A 20469-nucleotide genomic window follows, 5' to 3' on the forward strand; every position below is an offset into this window, starting at 1 on the left:
ATTGAAAGCGTGATCATGGTCAAGTTGGCATTTACCACCCATAAAGTGAAAAATAACCCTTGTAATACAATTATTCCTGCAGCGACCTTATAACGATAGAGATGTTAAATGGCTTGTGAAATTTAAAATATGATACTCTTATGTGCAGCACTTGACACATACTATGTTAATTCTCTTTGACAGTCTTCTTCCCTCTGATGAATATTTTATTTGCCACAGAAGTGCCATGTGTATTTTTAAAATTTACTCTTCACTTCAGAAACTACGTGTGATGATTTTATTCATATAGCAAAATAATGTTATGTTTTGTAGTCACCAGGTGAAACACCTGCTGAGTACAGAATCCATCCGGAAAGAATAAGCTGTATCGGACTTTTGTTTAGGGTGCTCTGTTAGGATTTATATCGAATTGGTGTGTCCTCCCTCTGATTAGCTCTATAGTTTCTTCAGGATTTTCAACACGAAGGCAACCTTGGAGTCTTTACGTAGAAAATGGCATGGCCTTTCAGAGCTAACACTCAGTGACCCGATCTTTATGGGTAACACACCGTCATCATCAACAACAAAAAGAACAGCAAATGTTTTCATTTGTAAATGTTTCAGAGAGCTTTAACATGCACACATCTCCATGCTCTGCATGATCACTTTTAGGATAAGTTTATATTTCGTCCTTCAAGCAAACTTTAAATTCTTTTACCTATAGATTCAAAGTCCAACCTACTATTTTTTTTTTAAATCATGTTGTAGATCGAATCATGTACCCTGACCCCAACAGATATGTTGGAATCCTAACCCTCAGGGAATATAGTTTTATTTGGAGATAAGATTGTTATAGAAATAATCAAATCAAAATGAGGTTATTAGGGTCAGCCCTTATCCAGTATGACCAGTGTTCTTAGAAAATAGGGGAGTTTGGAGATAGACACACAGAGGAAGAAAGCCGTGTGGATGATGAATGGAGAAATGGGATGATGTTTCCATGAGCCAAAGATTGCCAGCAAGCCATCAGGAACCAGGGGAGAGGCATGGAACAGATTCTTTTCACAGCCTTCAGAAAGATCTAAACCTGCCAACATGTTAATTTTGGACTTCTTAGACTCCAGAACTGTGAGACAAGAAATCTCCGTTTGTTTAAGCCTCCCATGGTACTTTTGTTAAGGCAGCTCTAGCCAACCAATGTAAATAAAATGCTGGAAAAGAGAAAATACAGATGGACTAATTTTGTGGTTGATTTTCCTTTAACATAAACTACTTTGTTCCCACCAAGAATTGTGTTCCTTACCTCTCATTGATTCAAGGAAAAATTAATCCATGATTTAGGCCACTTCTGCTTTTATTTCACATTTCCTTCAGTACTGACTTTGGGGTGGGGGGAGCAGGGGTAGCTCCTCTCTGGCGCCCATTGACACGTTCACTAACTGGAGCTTTTGATGATTAACACCACTCATCAGGTTGGCTCCTTCCTGCTCATGGATCATAAAGGGCTCCTGCAGCTCCCAGCAGTATCATACTAATTCAGTACCCTGGCAAAATTAGCAGCAGGAAACAAACCTTTGTAATTTTCTTCCTTTATAAATAGCATTGTTCATTCAGTAAAGGATAGCAGTTCCTGCTGTAATTGTTTCTGCCCTGAAAAGTTACTTTCTTTCCATCAGTCTTAAAAATCAATCAAAATGAATGCACATACAATTAACCAGCCTACTGAGAAAGGGAGCATTCCTTTTACTTTGGAAGTCTTCTGATTTCATCTCCAAGTGGGCCCATTGTGCAAGCATTTATTTTTTATTTTTTTATTTTATTTATTTTTAATTTTTTTTAGGAAGCTCAAAGTACATTTAATGTGCCTTGAAGTTGCCATCGGAGAGAGTGGAACAACAGACAGAGCATGAATAAGCCTATGCCGCTGTCTTTTTTATCTCAAAAAATCATTTTTTTCTTCTGAACAAAACTGTTAATTTTTTATACCATTTGAATGTGGAATTAGGGACTTTCTGGTTTCCAATGGTGAATACAAAAATTGTAAACCGAAGGTAGTGTTATGTATAGAAGGCGAGTTCATAGAAATAGTAATTTCTGATATGAAGGAGATTTCATCTCCGGCATCCTCTGAAATAATATATCTTCTTCAAATTGACTAGAATGTTAATGGACAGAGATCCCAGTAATTTGTGAGTTTAGCAACTTTTATGACTTTGCAATTGTGAAAAAAAGAATCATCCAATGGGTGGCTTTCTCCTTAATCTTAAATCCAAGGAAAGAAAATGAAAGTAAATCTCTGTATGGATAATAAGTGATCAAAAAATTATTATTTAATAGAAACAATGGAGAAATTTTCAGAATAAAACAGGGAAATGCAAAATTTTGAAAAGAGGGAGAAAACAAATGAGTAAACATACATCTTTTTTATTTAATGCTATATACATAGAATTAAGAAGCGGTGTGTTTTATAATTTCATTGTACAGCCGAGGTCCATCATGAGCCTAACCTGAACCCTTTACTGGGTTGTAAACATTTCTGCACTTCTGGAAGTGGACGGACATGACTGGGCCGAGCTGCAGGCAAAAGAGATTGGAAGCCTCTTGGAAAGAAATAGTCAAAATCTTGGGGGAAAACTCAAGAGTTGCTCTTGCCTATCTGCCTTGAATTGCAGAACTGTAGATTTCCAATTCGCCGGGTTTTACACATGCCAGCCATTCAACATTTGTTCTCCTTGAATATATCATGCCCAGTCTCCTGTGGACTCATGACAGACTTTCAGATGGAGACAAGGTTATAAATAAAAACTGAAAAACATGGGGGCACCTGGGGGGCTCAGCCAGTTAAGTGCCTGCCTTTGGCTCAGGTCCTGATCCCAGGGTCCTGGGATCGAGCCCCACATCCGGCTCTGTGCTCCCGGGTGGGGAGCCTGCTTCTCCCTCTACCAGCCTGTGCTCTCGTGGTCTCTGCCAAATAAATAAGCAAAATCTTAAAAACCACAAAAACTGAAAAATGTGTTTTTATTAAACTTCAGCATTATATGGAGAGAAAATTTAGTATAGTTTTGAAACTCATATTGCACAGTGTAATTGCAGAATGCAAGAGAAGCATTTTTTGGGTGTTGGCATAGGCTGAGGCGGTGTATTCAAGACCAGCCAACAGTCCATTCTGATGGTGGGCCCAACACTCTTAGGCCCAAGGCACAAGGGTCATTCTCATTGTAGCACTTTCAGGTAATAGTAGTGTCCCCCACAATGACAAGGGAGACAGATCCTAGAAAAGAAGTGTCACTGCACAGTTGAGTTAATATTTTGTACAAAACAGAGACAAATACTGATGGCAGTCTTCAAGCACATACAGGGACTGGGAGCTTCAATAAATCCCGAAGCCAAGAAAAAAAAAAAATTTGCATTGTGAAATAAGTATTTCTCCTTTACACACTGACTTTAAAATTGTTGCATTTAATTGTATTATTTCCAATTTCTTTTAAGCTTACCTTAAAAAAAAAACTTTATTTATTTTTTTTAAGATTTTATTTATTTATTCAGGACAGACACAGAAAAAGAGAGAGGTAGAGACACAGGCAGAGGGAGAAGCAGGCTCCATGCAGGGAGCCCCGACGCGGGACTCGATCCTGGGACTCCAGGATCACACTCCAGGCTGAAGGCGGCGCTAAACCGCTGAGCCATTGGGGCTGCCCCCCAAAAACCTTTATTTTGATTGTTTCCTATTGCTGAGTTTTAAGAGTTCTCTATGATGTCAATTCTTCCCTTTAAAAAACAGTTCTCAGTATATTTCATGTAGTAGACCTTTATCAGATGTGTCCCTTTTAATTTTTTAATTTAAATTCAATTTAATTAATATGTAGTGAGTGTATTTTTGATTTCAGAGGTAGAGTTTAGTTATTCATCAGCTGCATATAACACCCGTGCTCATTACATCAAGTGCCCTCCTTAATGCCCATCACCCAGTTACCCCATCCCTCCATCCACCTCCCCGCCAGCAACCCTGTTTGTTTCCTATAGTTAGGAGTCTCTTATGGTTTGTCTCCCTCTCTATTTTTGTCTTCATTTATTTTTCCTTCCCTTCCTTTATATTTGTCTGTTTTGTTTCTGAAACTCCACATGTGAGTGAAATCATATGCTATTTGTCTTTCTCCGGCTATTTTGCTTAGCATGATACACTCTAGTTCCATCCATGTTATTGCAAATGGCAAGATTTCATTCTTTTTGATGACCGAGTAATACTCCATTATATATACCACATCGTCTTTATCCACTCATCTGTGATGGACATCTGGGCTCTTTCTATATTTTGGCTATTGTAGACATTGTTGCTATAAACACTGTGGTGCATGTGCCCCCTCAAATCACTATGTCTGTCTCCTTTGGATAAATACCTAATAGTGCAATTGCTAGGTTATAGGGTAGCATATTTTTTTTATTTTTTTATTTTTATTTTTTAAGTTTCTGAGGAAACTCCATACTGTTTTCCAGAGTGGTGCTGTAGTTTGCATTCCCACCAATAGTGTAAAAGGCTCCCCTTTCCCTGTCTTCTCGCCAGCATCTGTTGATTCCTGAGTTATTTATTTTAGCCATTCTGACTGGTATGAGGTGGTATCTCATTGTGTTTTTTTGACATTTTTTAAAGATTTCATTTATTTATTTCAGACACAGAGAGAGAGAACACGAGAAGGGAGAGGGGCAGAGGGAGAGGAATACGCAGGCGCCTACTGAGCAAGGGACCCCCGGAGGGGCTCTTTTCCAGGAGGGGCTCTATCCTGACCTGAGCTGAAGGCAGATGGTTAACCCAAAGCAGATACTTAACTGACTGAGCCACCCAGGCACCCCTCAATGTGGTGGTTTTGATTTGTATTTCCCTGATGCCAAGTATTGCCAAGCATTTTTCATATGTCTGTTGTTTTATTTAAAAAAAGTGTGTTCATGTCTTCTGGCCATTTCTTTTTTTTTTTTTTTTTTCTTCTGGCCATTTCTTGACTGGATTTTTTTGTGGGTTTTTTTTGGGGGGTCAGATGTGTCTTTTGTAAATATATTTTCTAGTCTGTGGCTTGTCTTCTTATTTTCTCGACCTTATGTTTCACAGAGGAGAGGTTTTTAATTTTAGTGAAATTCAGTTAATCACTTATTTCTTTTGGGATTTTGTCTTTGGTATGTTGTATCTGAAAACTCATTGCTGTACTCAAGGTATCTTCCTGTTATCTTCTAGGAGTTTCATGGTTTTGTTTTTTATGTTTAAGTTTGTAATCCACTTTGAATCATTATTTGTGAAGAGTGTAGAGTGTATCTCTGTCTAGATTTTGTTGTTGTTGTATGTAGATGTCAAGTTGTTCCAGTACCATTAGTTGAAAAGACTGTTTTTGCTCCTTTGTTAAAAATCAGTTGACTATATTTATCTGGGGCTATGTCTGTGGTCTCTATTCTCTGCCAGTGGCCAGTTTTCAATTCTTTCAACCTCATCCATGCTTTCTCGGGTACTGTACCTGTAAAGTAAATCTTGAATTTGGATAATTAGTTCTTTGACTATGTCCTTCCTCTTTAATGTTGTTTTGGCTATTTGGGGTCTTTTGCATCTCTATATAAACTTTGGTGTCAGTTTGTTGATAACTACAAATTAACTTGCTGGAATTTTGATTGGAGTTACATATCTGACTTTATCTTTGTGCTAAGAAATCAATCCATAAAGGCAATACAATACTGGCAAAATTTGGGGAAGAATAATTCCTTTAAGTTGCATCTTACTGCTGAGTTGTGAGAAAAGTAAGAGAATTGCTCTATTAGAATAAACTCTGTTCTCCATACAATGCCATCCAAATTAGAAAAGTAGGGTTGACTCGACAACTATTTGGTAAATGTGAACCGATAAACTTCATAACATGGAGACTGTTCAGGATCCGTGTAATGCTATTTAAGATTGTGTTCACATCCACATTTTTGAACGGTGCCAGCACAGGTGATTCGTCTTAATTGCCTGGTTGTCTTGGTGTTATACAAACACTTTACTAAAGGGATTCCATGTATATGCTCTCTTGTGATTAAGTTGGGTTATACATTGCTATTTACTATTAGTAAGGGTCTATTAAAGTAAAAAAAAAAACTGGTTTTATCTATCAAGTTAATATAAATGAGGGTCATGCATTTAAAATAGGGATGTAAAATGCAGTTTTTGTTCAAACTTGACACATATGGTTTAGCTGTAATTTCTTGCCCATATATAATAATCTCTGAAGGAGACCGTAAGGCAATAATTTAACTACCAATGTGTTTAACCTCTAATGACCAAATATACTAAAAAGAGAAAATACCTACAAAGATTGCAAACAAAAATTTTTTGGACTGAGTAAGAGTGACTTGCTATTAATATTATTATTGTGTTTTGAATCTGTTGAGTTGAGTAAAATAATATGAATGAGGTTCCAGCTGAGATTATTTATTCAAGCAAAAACCGAATTAGAAAGGGCGGTGACACATACATCATTGCCACTGTTAGAAACAGCTTCAAGAATTCAGTCTCAGTTGAGTGTATTAAACTCTGTGAATGACTGGGCAGGCAAAATTATAGTCCACTAGGATAATTATAGTTCACAGTCATATCTAATGGGATCTGCATAAATCACGGTATTGTTTGCCACAAAGTGTATTTATACTTGTCAAATGATTGTAATTGGACATTTACAAAGGACTGTTTCAATTTATAAACAGGACTTTTCAAATGAATATTTATAAAGTACTTGTTAAAGAAAATAAATTTACTCAGGTAATTTTGAACTGTGATTTTACAGCATGTAATATAAAACCATCTCTTACTAAGGAAACCTCGACTAAGCCTCTATTAATGATAAAGCTCAAAATTAGATAGAGATAGATAGGATCCCTTTAGCAGCTTACAGGGCAAAATATTTCATAGTATCTGTATGTCATCAAAAAAAAAGAGTAGCGTAAATTTAAATTCCAAGCTGTGGGGCTAATTTTTTGCGGAGGCAATAGCGCCAAGGTGATGCACATGGGCAAAGAGACGTATACCCTACACCTGTACAACTAGTATAAAGCCTGACAGGTGACTCTGTCTATATTGTAGAACTTTCCAAAAGATTTGAGGAATAGTTTATTACAGATATTACCAGGAATTACAAAGTTAAATAAGGCTTTTAGACTACCATGTATTCTACATTGGAAATCACATTTTTTGGATTTAAATTCTTTTTCATCTTATTCAGTATTACTTCCTTTTTAGTCAAATTAGCATTACAGAACAGATCCCTTTCATAGAGCTTTTGACTTATTCGCATTACCTGTTTGGGAGTTTTAACAGCCAATATAAGGGCCCAATTCCTTCACATCTTTGACTAGCCACCTATTCTGTGCCTACTTATGCTAATCTGATGATTATTCTATCCATTATAAACAACATTACTGGAAAATACACATTCTCCCTTATTGCTAAGACATGGCTCAGATTTCTTTCTAGTTTTTGACTCTGTTGAGTTGGGCTGGACTACCAGAGTTGAAGATGTCTCCCATAAAATCAAGCCCACAGCAGAGAAGCTGTTGTGGCCTATTTCTGCCTCCTTTCCAACATGGGGTCTGCATGGCTCCCTTTTGATCATCCAAGATTGAATATCTTCTCTAGGTTAATCAGACCACACTGACATAGCTGCTGGTTGAAATGAAACAAAGGCATCTAAGAACAAATGATGCAAGTCAAAAGAACATATGGCCATTTTAGTTCTATATATAACCCCTTTATTCTCATTGGCAAAACATCCTCTACCCAACTCTGCCTCAGTAGAGGGGTCTACATTTGTTGTTGAGAAATGCATTTTCTCCTACATGTGCAAGAAAGCTTTGCTTCTTCAGGAGGAAAGACAGTTTTGAGTTTCCTCTAGAAATTAGAATTCTCTCACCATGCTCACACCCTACTCATATTAGGAATTGCTTATTGCTCCCTGAGAGGAGCATATGCTTTCAGAGTTGTAATTAGCATCTACTCTGCCTTCCTAGAATTTTTCCCCTTTTGTTTTTGACTACCTACTTTATTCTCATCATTCCAGATTCAGTTAAACCACTACATTATCTTCATATCTTTTTTCTTTCAGTCTGTATTATATCCTCTTCCCTGAGCTTTCTACTTATTTTTGACCAAAATTTTTATATTGTAAAAAACTGTATTCCCAATCTTTGTCTGTATTATATCCTCTTCCCTGAACTTTCTACTTATTTTTGACTAAGATTTTTATATTTAAAAAAAACTGTATTCACAACTTAACTATGGTAGCCTGTCTCTAGAAAACTGGGTCATTAAGCTCTACATCCTCAGTGCCTGCATTTAATCCATATTTTACATGTACATAGAGATTATGATAACTTTTATGAACTATGATGATAACTCATGTGATCTGTCTGGGCAAAACTCTTCAGTGCCTTACCATTTGTCAGTCTGCAGTTATCTATATACCTTCCTAGAGTCTCTTCTGTATTGCAAGGAATAGAGTGGTCTTAGTATTATATTTGTCAAATTCTCTTTTGTCAAGCATCTTCAATGAGATTGACATTCTGATAACCAGATATATTTATATGAGATTTTGAGATGGAAAAAAAAACAAAGAAAACCCAAAACACGTTGCCTTCTTTGTAGTAGTACACGAACATGTGGGCTTCACAGACATAACATTTGCAGCAACTTCAAGATCTTTCCCCTGTGAGTGCCCTGGGACACGATGACAATGAAACATTCAGGATGTCAAAGAAGGTGGCTTTTACAAAAGCAGTGTAAGCATTGAGGGGAAAATAATCCATATCCAACAGGGTTTATTTTTATGAAGACAAATCTCTGCCTCTCCATTATGAAAAGGATCTCCAATAGTTATCCTGCCACCAGGTGACTGGCTGTTTCCCCTGGGACACAAAGCCCTATTATTGAGTGAGTGTTGACCTTTGCTATTGGCTGTTTAGATACTTGGCACCATTGGTGGTGACAGGTGAGACTTGCTGAGGTAAAGTTCATGTTTATAGCCTATGTATGAGCTCCACTTGGACTACCATGTCCACATTGAATGTGAGCCAACTGAGCAAACATTGGGGAAGCAAAGAAGTTATCAATAAATTCAGGTCCCATCAGCTTAGAAAGCTCAGCTCAGATTTCCATTTTGGGTCCATTTCCTGGCAGCATGGTTAAAACACTGTATCATTTAGTATCTGGCAAAATATCCAATATAATATTGCTTAATGATAGGTACAAAGGGGCATAGGTCTGAATTTCAGGAGATTCTCTTTTGGGGGGTGATTTTTTAATACTCACTACAAGAACTCACTAAAGAGGGAATCAACAAAGTCTCTGACCCCTTCCTGATGGAAGATTTAAATCACATCAGCTAAATGCTGATTGGAAGCAAGGAAACAATGAATAGTTAGTGCAAGGAGAAAGGAAAAAATTACAACTTTGTGACACATTGCAGACAAGAGAACTTTAATGATTATGAATATCTATATTTTCTTACTTGCTTTATTAAGTACATGTTTGTCCATATTATTCAGCTTCTTATCTACTCTTGATTCTTCATTTACTAATTTCCATAAATTGTTGTGGCTCATGTGAATTAGTTTTTATTTTTTTAAGTTTTTATTTATTTATTCATGAGAGACAGAGAGAGAGAGAGAGAGGCAGAGACACAAGCAGAGGGAGAAGCAGGCTCCATGCAGGGAGCCCGACATGGGAATCGATCCCAGGGCTCCAGGATCACGCCCTGGGCTAAAGGCAGGCGCTAAACCACTAAGCCACCCAGGGATCCCTGTGAATTAGTTTTTAGGGACTAAATAGGCGAAAGATAGGTTGTAACTGAATTTAAGGAAAAATTACCATCACTCAGGGATAGACTTAGTGATTAGTGGTATTTTGAGGCCCTGTGTTGGGACATTTTTGTATGAGACCTTTATCTGTGTGAGACTGAGATATTTTTGTATGAAGAATAGCTTTATTATATTAGAAAGAATCCTGTTGTTTTTACTATTGCTGCAAGTTGAAATTTTAAATATTGGCCATAGTGTTGTATACTCTCTACCTTTTGTTTCTTTTAGCCCTCAACATTTGTTCTCAGACTCTCCTATGTTCTTCTTAAAGCCTGGTGACTAGATTTTTCAGACTGCCTCCTATCCATGTTTCAGTGTATGATTCATGTTAAGCAATAGGATTCTACATTTTGATTTGAAACTTTAGCACGGATTATTATCTGCTACATAATTTATTTTATTTTTTAAAGATTTTATTTATTCATGAGAGACACCAGAAATAAGGCAGAGAGAGAAGCAGGTTCCCGGTAGGGAGCCTGATGCAGGACTTGATCCCAGGACCCTGGGATCACAACCTGCGCCAAAGGCAGACATCCAACCACTGAGCCACCCAGGCACCCAACTATGTAATGCATTTTATTTACATATTTTCAGGTTCCCACACTAGAATGGCAGTTGTACAAGGACAGGAATTTTTTTGTCATTATCTTTCACTGCTACCTATTCAGTGGCTAGAGAGTATCTGGCACGTACAAGGGGCTCAAAATATTGGCTGATTAAATGATTAATTAATGGATGAATATTAAATTTAAGAGGAAATATAAGAAGAACAATTTATGTGGATTTGCATATTGAAAAATTCTAAATGGAATATCATCTTAATCTTTTGTTTGCTGGGCAGCCCGGGTGGCTCAGCAGTTTAGCGCCGCCTTCAGCCCAGAGCCTGATACTGGAGACCCCGGATCGAGTCCCACATCAGGTTCCCTGCATGGATCCTGCTTCTCCCTCTGCCTGTGTCTCTGCCTCTCTCTCTCTCTCTCTGTGTCTCTCATGAATAAATAAATAAAATCTTTAAAAAAAATTTGTTTGCTAACATGTGTAGAGAGATGGACTTGGCTAATTTTTCAGCTATGTAATTTTACAAGAATATTTAAATTATATCAGAACCTAAGCATTCAAAAACAAAACAGAAAAGAAAAACTGAGGTCCAGGTGAATGTGAGGAATAAGAACATTTCTTAAATTTGTAAAGAAAAATATATTTAGGAGGTGAAGCACATGAATAGTTTTCACTATCGAAGTGAACTCATGACTCATGACCAATGGTTTTACAATGAATACAAAGTCATTTATTGCACAAGTTAAACTGAATATCACTTATATATAGTGAAAACAAGTGATAGTACAATTTGTTGTCTGTAGTTTTCTTACCTTGAGCATTAGATATTGTTTTTCTTTTACCTTTCTAGCCACATCAGAGATGTTTCCTCATGACTGGTGTTTATGTCTGTTTTCCCAAAGGAATTACCAACTCCTGGAGGTCAAAGTCATGTATGGGTTTTCTTAGCATCGCTTAGAATACAGCATAAGTCTTCTCACAGAAGAGGAAAAATACATTTTATTGAATTGAATTGAAAGATAACATTTGAAGTGACTTTATGGCTAGCTAGATATCCTCTGCACTTATGGAATTCAATTTCATACCTGCTAATAACACATTGACTAAGGCTGTATAAGAGTAAACTAAAGCAGTAAGCATTCTTTTTTTCTGTAAGATTTTTTATTTTTAAGTAATCTGTATACCCAACATGGGGCTCGAACTCATGACTCTTAGATCAAGAGTCACATGGTCCCCCAACTGAGTGAGCTAGGTGCCCCTAAAACAGTAAGCTTTTAAAACAGGATCATAATTAATGGATTGGCTAATTATTCTTTCCTGTGGTGGACATTTAATACCATTCAGTATTCTCTTTCAGCCAGGCGCATCCTTGCAAAATAAGCAGAGGAATCATTCCTTTCAAATTATTTAAATAACTCTTAAATTAAAACATATAATTACATGCTCAGTCATTTGAAAATTCAAATATCAAAGTGCATATGTATTGTTATAACAAAAATCAACCACCCGACTGTTGTCTAAACTTAAGATAGCATTCTTTATTTGGACGTAAAAAGGAAAAGGAATATACACTGATCTATATCTTATTATTCAGCTTTTGACCTTATTTTATTTAATTATATATTTCGTGTTTATTATGAATCTCTTTTAATGTAGCTGAGTCTCTTTCTGTAGTGGCTCATCAAACTGATAGTTTTGACATTTCTTCCTCAAAAAAGTATGCATAAAGTGTCATCATAAAATCTAATTTACAACTGTCCTACATTTGAATACAACTGTTTCTACACACTCGACTTAGTTATACCACTTGTTAAATAAATTTGCATGTCATATGTGAGATTTTTGTTGATGAAACGTATTCTATGAGAGACTCAATTGTCAAGGTGTTATCTTCATCAACTTGAAATTTCAAAAGCAAAAATCAACGACCTCTTTTATTTCACTTTTTCTGAGGAACAATTTTGAACAATTGTTAGATAGCAAAAATTATACTCTTCCAATTCAGAGGAAAAAACATTACTAACATGCTGCATCTTCAGTATTAGAATCAATGCTCTTATTTGATGTAGAAATACAACTCTAAATGTTATAAATATGTACATTTTTAAAATGCATGAAGTAGATGTCTATAATGCTAAAATGACTGGGATTATCATATAATTTTAATCTTTATTGAATGGCCCAAATTTCACATAAGATATTTCTACCATTTAATAAATGTATTGCAAAAAGTTTGACGTGACTGTTGGCTGATTTAGTAAATTGTGCTCTAATTATCTACAATGTGAGGTTTGAAGCTCTGTGAGGGAACCCTTTGGAGCCAAAGGGTTCTAGAACAAAGGCTTTGAACTTCTGGAGAAGAGAACCTGCAATTAAGATACAGAGAAATTGGAAAGATGTATACTCAGGGCTTTACCTCCATGCAAATTTCTTTTTCTTTTTTTTTTGAAAGATTTTATTTATTTATTCATGAGACATACACAGAGAGAGAGAGAGAGAAAGGAGGCAGAGACACAGGCAGAGGGAGAAGCAGGCCCCGTGTGGGACTTGATCCCAGGACTCCAGGATCATGCCCTGGGCCAAAGGTAGGGACTAAGCCACTAAGCCACCCCAGGATCCCCTCTTTTTCTCTCTCTTATGCACACATACTTTTGACCTGTACCATGCCTATGTGTCCCATCTTCACTTAGGATGTCTCAAACCAGAAATCTCTGGACATTTCACTTCAATTCTCTGTATCTCACCACCATGTTGAATCATGTACCAAGTCCTACCAATTTTATCTCTGGAAAATTTTTTTTATTCTTTAATAGAAAACTATATGTACAGCCTAATTGCATTAATATTTTATATTATTTAACATGATAATACTTAATTTCATCATGATACATGTAGAATATTTTTTTTTATTATTTTCCCTCCTAAGGCCCAAGTTCAAAGTATTAGTCCCATTGTGAAAGTAAAATATAGAAATCATTTCATTCCATGATACAATGTTGTCAGGTTTATAGGACAATGACAACAACAAAAACAAAGGCAAAGTAATTTAAAATTAGACTAGAAACAGTACTTTGTAAAACACCATTTTTCTTTTATTTTATTTTATTTATTCATGAGAGATGGAGAGAGAGAGAGAGAGAAAGAGAGAGACAGAGACACAGGCAGAGGGAAAAGCAGGCTTCATGCAGGGAGCCTGATGCAGGACTCGATCCCGGGACTCCAGGATCATGCCCTGGGCCAAAGGCAGGCGCTAAACTGCTAAGCCACCCAGTTGTCCCGACATTTTTCTTAAGAGAGAATATTTGTGCACTGTTAAGGAACTGACATAGATAAGTTAATATGTTTTTGCATATTTATTTTCTGATATTTTCAAAATATCATAATAGATATTTTGCATATCTATTTTCTATTTATTTATATTCTAAAATATATGCATATATATTTATTTTATATATTTCATTTTGCAGTATGTTTATGCATATGATTTTCTGCATATATATATTCCTCCTATGAGGTCTGACAGTTATTAAACAAGTAATTAAGAGGCATTATGCAATTAAATTCTACTTGTACTCATATATGATGTTTGATTTAAAATGTAACTAACATAGTTTTCATGATAGATATTTAGTCTCAAATTTTAGGAGATAGAAAAAAAATTAGGAGATAGCATATGAACTAAAAATATGATTTACTTATTAAGGTAGCTTTTTAACATAAAAATCTGAGTGATTACAATTGGTACTGTGGTGAAACCCAATCTATTAGTGTTTTTTCTTAAATCACATTTATTAATTAGTCAGATTTAAAATAAAAAGTCTTATGAATTTTTATGTCAATAATACCTTACATAGAAATGTAGTCAGTGCCTTAGGGTGTGGTGTATCTGTTGACGCTAATAAAACAGAAGGTACCATATTCTTATCACTTAGCCTATTTAAAGCATTTAACGCTACTGTGAGCTCTTGATGCAACTAGAAAGACTATGAAAATAATTGCAATGTAATAAACTGGTTTGAAAGTCCTGGGCCATTTAAATTTTCAGTGTCTTTTTTGAATTTTTTTTAACATTTATTATGATGTGATAACAAATTTTATTTTTATTTTTTAATAATAAATTTATTTTTTATTGGTGTTCAATGATAACAAATTTTAATAATTGAGTGTGTCATATGCTAAATTGAAGAGAAATGTCCATGCTATTCCCTAAAGCCCCTCGTCTGTATTCCTCAATTCCATCACGAAAACTTAAAATTTGAGAGTATTCTTTATATGTCTCATTTGATCTCATTTCTGGAATAAGTCTTGTGTATATTTTGAATTTTCCTTCCCCTTTAATTTGCATCTCATTGCTTCTTAACTTTACTCATGTATGAGCTTCAAAGCTTCTCTTCAATCCATCCTTCCTCTGCCACTTTCTTAGTAGAATTTCAATACTTTTATGTCAGTCTTTTGCTCAAAATCTCTTTAAACTTCCCTCCAAGCCTTACTGAAAAAGAAAAATGTCCATAATCTAACCCAAGGACTCTCCCACCCCTACACACATACGTGTGCACACACACAGATATAGAGTCTGGACCTAAGTGGTAAAGGACAGCTTTGCCCTTGTCCTTTGTCCCTTTTATTCTAGAAACCTTAGAGGACTGGCCAATCCCAAAAGACACTTAAAGTTCGCCATCACTGTGTTTTACTACCAGAGTCTTAATACTGATGTGTTTTCTTCCTCCCCCTCCTCCTCCTCCTCCCAGCTCTGTCCAGTTTCTAGGTAGACTTAGTGGACTTGCTGATTCTCTCCTCAGAACCTTCCCTTTCTCTGTTAGGAATCAATATGTATCTCTTCTTGGTGTGGCATTGAACCTCCTCTGCCAGAAGTAGCATTATTACAATAAGCATTATTTTCTCTACTACGTATGAATATTTGGCAGCAGAGAAGATCTCATATTCTATTTTGTCTCTTCCTCCTGAGTACTCAGAAGAAGGGCTCTGATGGGGTAACCTAATATCCATAAACTTTTTTTGAAGAAAAAAAAATAGAAGAAAGAAAAGAGGGAGGAAATAGATAAGTTTCCTGATTTTTTTTTTTTTTCTGTTCAGTGTTTACTTTCTGAATTAATGGTGATATGGGAGAGCTTGGTTCTCATATCATGGAGTCCAAGAATGAATCTTGTCGACAACAGAGAGTGAGCAAAGCAATAGAAGTTTGTTAAGAGAAACAGAGAAAAATTTCAACAGTGAGAGGGTTGGACAGAGTTGCCACTGAGGGCTTTTATGATCTATCTTTTATAGGAAACTGAACAGGGAAGTCGGTAAATTTCCTGTCAATATCAGGGTGGATTTGTAAAAAATCATGCCTGTATTTAGAACAAAGGTGGTAGACTTGTAACCATCATAATAACAAACAAGATGTTCTTGTAAATATCATGAGCCCAAACAAGGTGTTCCCTTCTCTCTGGTTAATCTCTCCTCCATAATATTTCTCTACATCTGGGGTTTTTGTGAGCCCATGGCTCTGAGATTCCTGTGCTGTCTTGGTTTGAGCAAAGACTATTTATAACACCTTAATGTCATATTTCTTTGTAGAAGGATAAGTTTCTGTGATTTCTTAGTGGCCATTAAATGGGGATACTCCCTAACATTTTGGAACTAGGGAGCCAGATTTATTTATTTATTTATTTATTTATTTATTTATTTATTTATTTATTATTTTTGTTTTTACTGTCTTATTTCTGTTTTCTTGGGATAGGTAGGAGCTTGACTCTGGGCCTTTCCCTTATCTTCCCCTGCCAAGCCCCATCTGCCCCTAACTCATTCCTACATCAATGGGTATACTTTAAAATTCTGATAATTTATACAATTGCCCCATTACATAAACTAAATATTTCAATAAGGGATTTATAAGGAAATACAGAGCCCATCCTCATTCACACTCCTTGCTCTTTTGAAATTTGATACTTTGTTGGCAAGGCTTGCTTAGTGATCCCATCTACTTGTCATGAATTGAATCATAAGCTGATGACCAGTTCCCATAACCACCTCATCTAAACAAATTTTACAGAAATCTGTTGCCTTGTTCTGCACAGGTTTCAATCCAAAGCCCACTTTTATCTGCAGAATCAATAATATCTCTCCTTATTTTCTCATGCATAGTTTCCTATTTAATCTTGATCCAAACATGATTCTACTTAGAATTTCTTTGGTAATTACATAGAGAATCTAAATCACTCTATCACATGTTGCTTTAAGATGCTTCTTGAGTTCTTTTCCTAAATATAGGAACTTTGTTGCATAACAAAAATTAAAAGAGGCCTTTTTCCTGCTTTTATATCTACTATAATATATATGAAAGTGAGTGACAGCTATGAAGTAATTTAATAAATGCATATTACTCTCCAAAATTCAGCTAACCTCTGCAATTTTATGCAAGAGATATAAATTTATTGCTTGATTCACTTAGAATTCTGACTTCATTTTTCTATTTTTTTTAACTATCATTAGAGAACCAGTTAATTTTTTAAAGAGATTCTATTTATTTAAGAGAGAAAGAGAGAGACCGAGAGAGAGAGAGAGAGAACACATGTGTGTGCACCAGTTGGGGGAGGGCTAGAGGGAGGAGAGAGAGAGAATCTCAGATAGACTCTGTGCTGAGCGTGAAGCCTGACCTGGGGCTCAACCTGATGACCCTGAGGTCATGACCTGAGTTGAAATCAAGATTCAGCCACCCAGACTCTTGGAGAACCAATTAATGCTTAGAAGTCACTTATTAAAAACTATATCTTATGAAATACAGTGGTTATTCCTCTTCTTCCCTTTTGCTGAGAATTCCATTTAACATGAAAAGAGCCAGTGGTGACTGGCTAGTCAATAAAAACTCCAATGATAATTGTATGAATCGGATAATCACTGACATGAATCGCGTATAGTACTCACATTCACTGGAAATGTGTCTTCTTTTAGTATTGCTAGGGTGATTACATATGCTAGAATTCTAATTTAGTTTTTAAAATAGAAAAAATATTCTTGCCAGATGATATCAACAAACATATTTTTTTTTTTTTTTGTCAGGAAAATATCATGGAGCCTAAAGTAACCATATCATTTGTCACAAAAACAAACAAACACCAAAACAATCTGAAGACATAGCGGAGACAGAGTGAACTTACAGAAAGTGGCCTTTTGAATTCCTGGTTGGAATGTCTGATAAATCAAACCTACTGTGTGATGTTGGAGAGAGCATTTTTCAATGTGTGTGAGCCACTCATTATCTGCCTTCTAACATGTGAATAGCGGTTTATGCCTCCCAGAATTGCTGATAGGATTGTATAAAATAATGTATATGAAAGCCCCTAGGACAATGGCTGGCATTTTGTAACAATAACTATAGTTTAATGAAGGCTTTCTACATTTTTTTTGCTCTTTTGAGAATTTGGCTTTATTTTCTCAGTGGTCTCAAACTTCACTTTCAATATTTTGCCACATTGATGGTATCCCTACTTTTTGCTTGATTTTAAAGAACTCATTTTTCTTTTTTCTCATTGTAATATTATGAGTTTCGTAATTATACATTTTCCTCAAATACACATTGAAATTTACAAATACCACCATTAGAATTTTAGCAATTCTTTTCTAGTAGCACCTTAATCCACTCATATACCAGTGGTGTTACGCATTCCTTCTTTGACAAATACTCCCCTATATATTGGAATTCTTATCACAGCCCACCCCATCAGAGGGAAGGGAGTGGATGTAATCATCCTTTTTTAATTTTTATTTTTTTTAATTTTTTTAATGATAAATTTATTTTTGGGATCCCTGGGTGGCATAGCGGTTTGGCGCCTGCCTTTGGCCCAGGGCGCGATCCTGGAGACCTGGGATCGAATCCCATGTCGGGATCCCGGTGCATGGAGCCTGCCTCTCTCTCTGCCTGTGTCTCTGCCTCTCTCTCTCTCTCTGTGAGACTATCATAAATAAATAAAAATTTAAAAAAATAATAATAATAATAAATTTATTTTTATTGGTGTTCAATTTGCCAACATACAGAATAACACCCAATGCTCATCCCGTCAAGTGCCCCCTTCAGTGCCCATCACCCATTCACCCCCACCCCCCATCCTCCTCCCCTTCCACCACTCCTAGTTCTTTTCCCAGAGTTAGGAATCTTTATGTTCTGTCTCCCTTTCTGATATTTCCTACCCATTTCTTCTCCCTTCCCTTCTATTCCCTTTCACTATTATTTATATTCCCCAAATTAATGAGACCATATAATGTTTGTCCTTCTCCAATTGACTTATTTCACATATATCCACTCATCCTTTTTGGTTACAAATAAGAAAACCAGAGCAAAGAAAATGTAGGTAGCTTTTTCAAAGCAACACTGAAATTTAATAAGTGACAGAGCCAGGTTTCAACTCCTGACCCACCAAACTTCAAATTCTGTCCTCTTACTAACTCCAGCATGGCGTATTTCTTGTGAATAAGTCAGTGAATGTTTTTGTGGGAATTATGCCTCATTTTTCTTTGGATCTTCACCTCACACAATACAAGTACATGCTTAATACATATTATTATATGCTTTAATAATAGGAAGAGTTGCCCTCTCACATATGGTTAATAAAGGTATGCAAGAAGTAGTGATTTAACGTCTTTGCTTTATCTATCAGGACACTTCCTTTTTGACAAGAGCCCTAATTTCAAGAAAGGACATGCCCAAATTTAGTTATTTTCTTTAGGTCCCCCCAGACCTTTCTTTAAATTTCCTACTACCAAGTAAAGGTAATTATTCTAAGCAGGATTTGGTACATTTCCAACTGAGGAAACCGGACTGTGATATCTAAGAAAAATTCTCAGTGTAACTTTTTTCTACCACCTTATTCCTGACGCTGTCAAAGAGCTCAATCAGTGGCACCTTCTCCGTCATTCTGAATAGTACCAGGTTATAGAGTGCTTTGTTCTTCAGCATTTGCTTGTTTATGGTGTGGTACACCCAACCAGTATCTTGCAAAGGCTGTATGTTACATTTTGCTGCATACCACAGCCTTGACTGTAATGTTCGTGTAATATCTAGCCTTATCAGGACAAATTACTGGAAATCACCATTATTTTTGGGTCACTCTCTAATATTTCTCCTCAAATGTTCATGAACTGTCCTACCCTACCCCTCATTATTCCTAAGGATTCTTTAGTGCTAATCAGGAGGGATATTTGATTCCTCTGGTCCATGGTGCTCCAATTCCTGCTTTCTGCTCAGATCTTTACTACTTTATATTGACTTACCACTACCCTGCATATAAAACCGAACCCCTTCATACTTATTTTACATAAGGCCACCACTAGTACAAGGCCACTCATTTTGATGGATTTTTATTGAAAGACTGATTATAATACAGAAAAATTGCATGATAGCATGAAATAGTAAAAAGCTTAATATTGAAAACAAGATATCACTCTGCTAAAATCCCTCAATATTATCCCAAGGAGGATATTATTTATTTTTGCATTTGCATTTTAGCCAAGGCCTATGAATAGATACTCTAGCTTCATGTAAACTATTTTATCATCTCTCTTATTCTCTATGTCCTGGTATCTACAAACTCTCAGGACAGAACTCACAAATGGTTTCTTTTTTTTTAATCCCAAATTTTATTTTTTTATTTTATTTTTTTAAATATTTTATTTATTTATTCATGAGAGACATGGGGGCGGGGGCAGAGACTAGGCAGAGGTAGAAGGAGACTCCATGCAAGAAGCCTGATGTGGGACTCAGGGATTATGTCCTGAGCCAAAGGTAGACACTCAACCGCTGAGCCACTTAGGAGTCCCATATCCCAAATTTTACTTTGAAAGTTCCCAATAATGAGTTTTCCTAAACAAAAGCTTTATCTTCCCATGACATAAATCACTGTTCTTTAAAATTGGGAAATTATGTGACCATTTGCTTATCTGAATTTTCTTTTTAAAATATTGATGTAACTTCATGGAATTCTTAACTCAGCGCATTATGAAAACAATAAAGGGGTGCCTGGGTGACTCAGTCAGTTGGGCATCTGTCTTCAGCTCAGGTCAAGATCCTGAGAT

The 20469-nt window shown here is 36.1% G+C and overlaps 1 long non-coding RNA gene across 1 annotated transcript in view; it reads left to right on the forward strand.

Annotated features, from left to right (window-relative positions):
* The window catches only part of LOC140611659 (uncharacterized), a 355437-nt gene extending 337702 nt beyond the window's left edge, over positions 1-17735 (forward strand). Inside the window, exon 7 of the long non-coding RNA XR_012012751.1 lies at positions 17461-17735. This is a non-coding gene — a long non-coding RNA (uncharacterized lncRNA). The remainder of the gene's footprint in view (positions 1-17460) is intronic.
* Positions 17736-20469: the final 2734 nt, after the last annotated feature.

The sequence above is a fragment of the Canis lupus genome, chromosome 20 (genome assembly GCF_048164855.1).
Source record: "Canis lupus baileyi chromosome 20, mCanLup2.hap1, whole genome shotgun sequence".
NCBI lineage: Eukaryota > Metazoa > Chordata > Mammalia > Carnivora > Canidae > Canis > Canis lupus.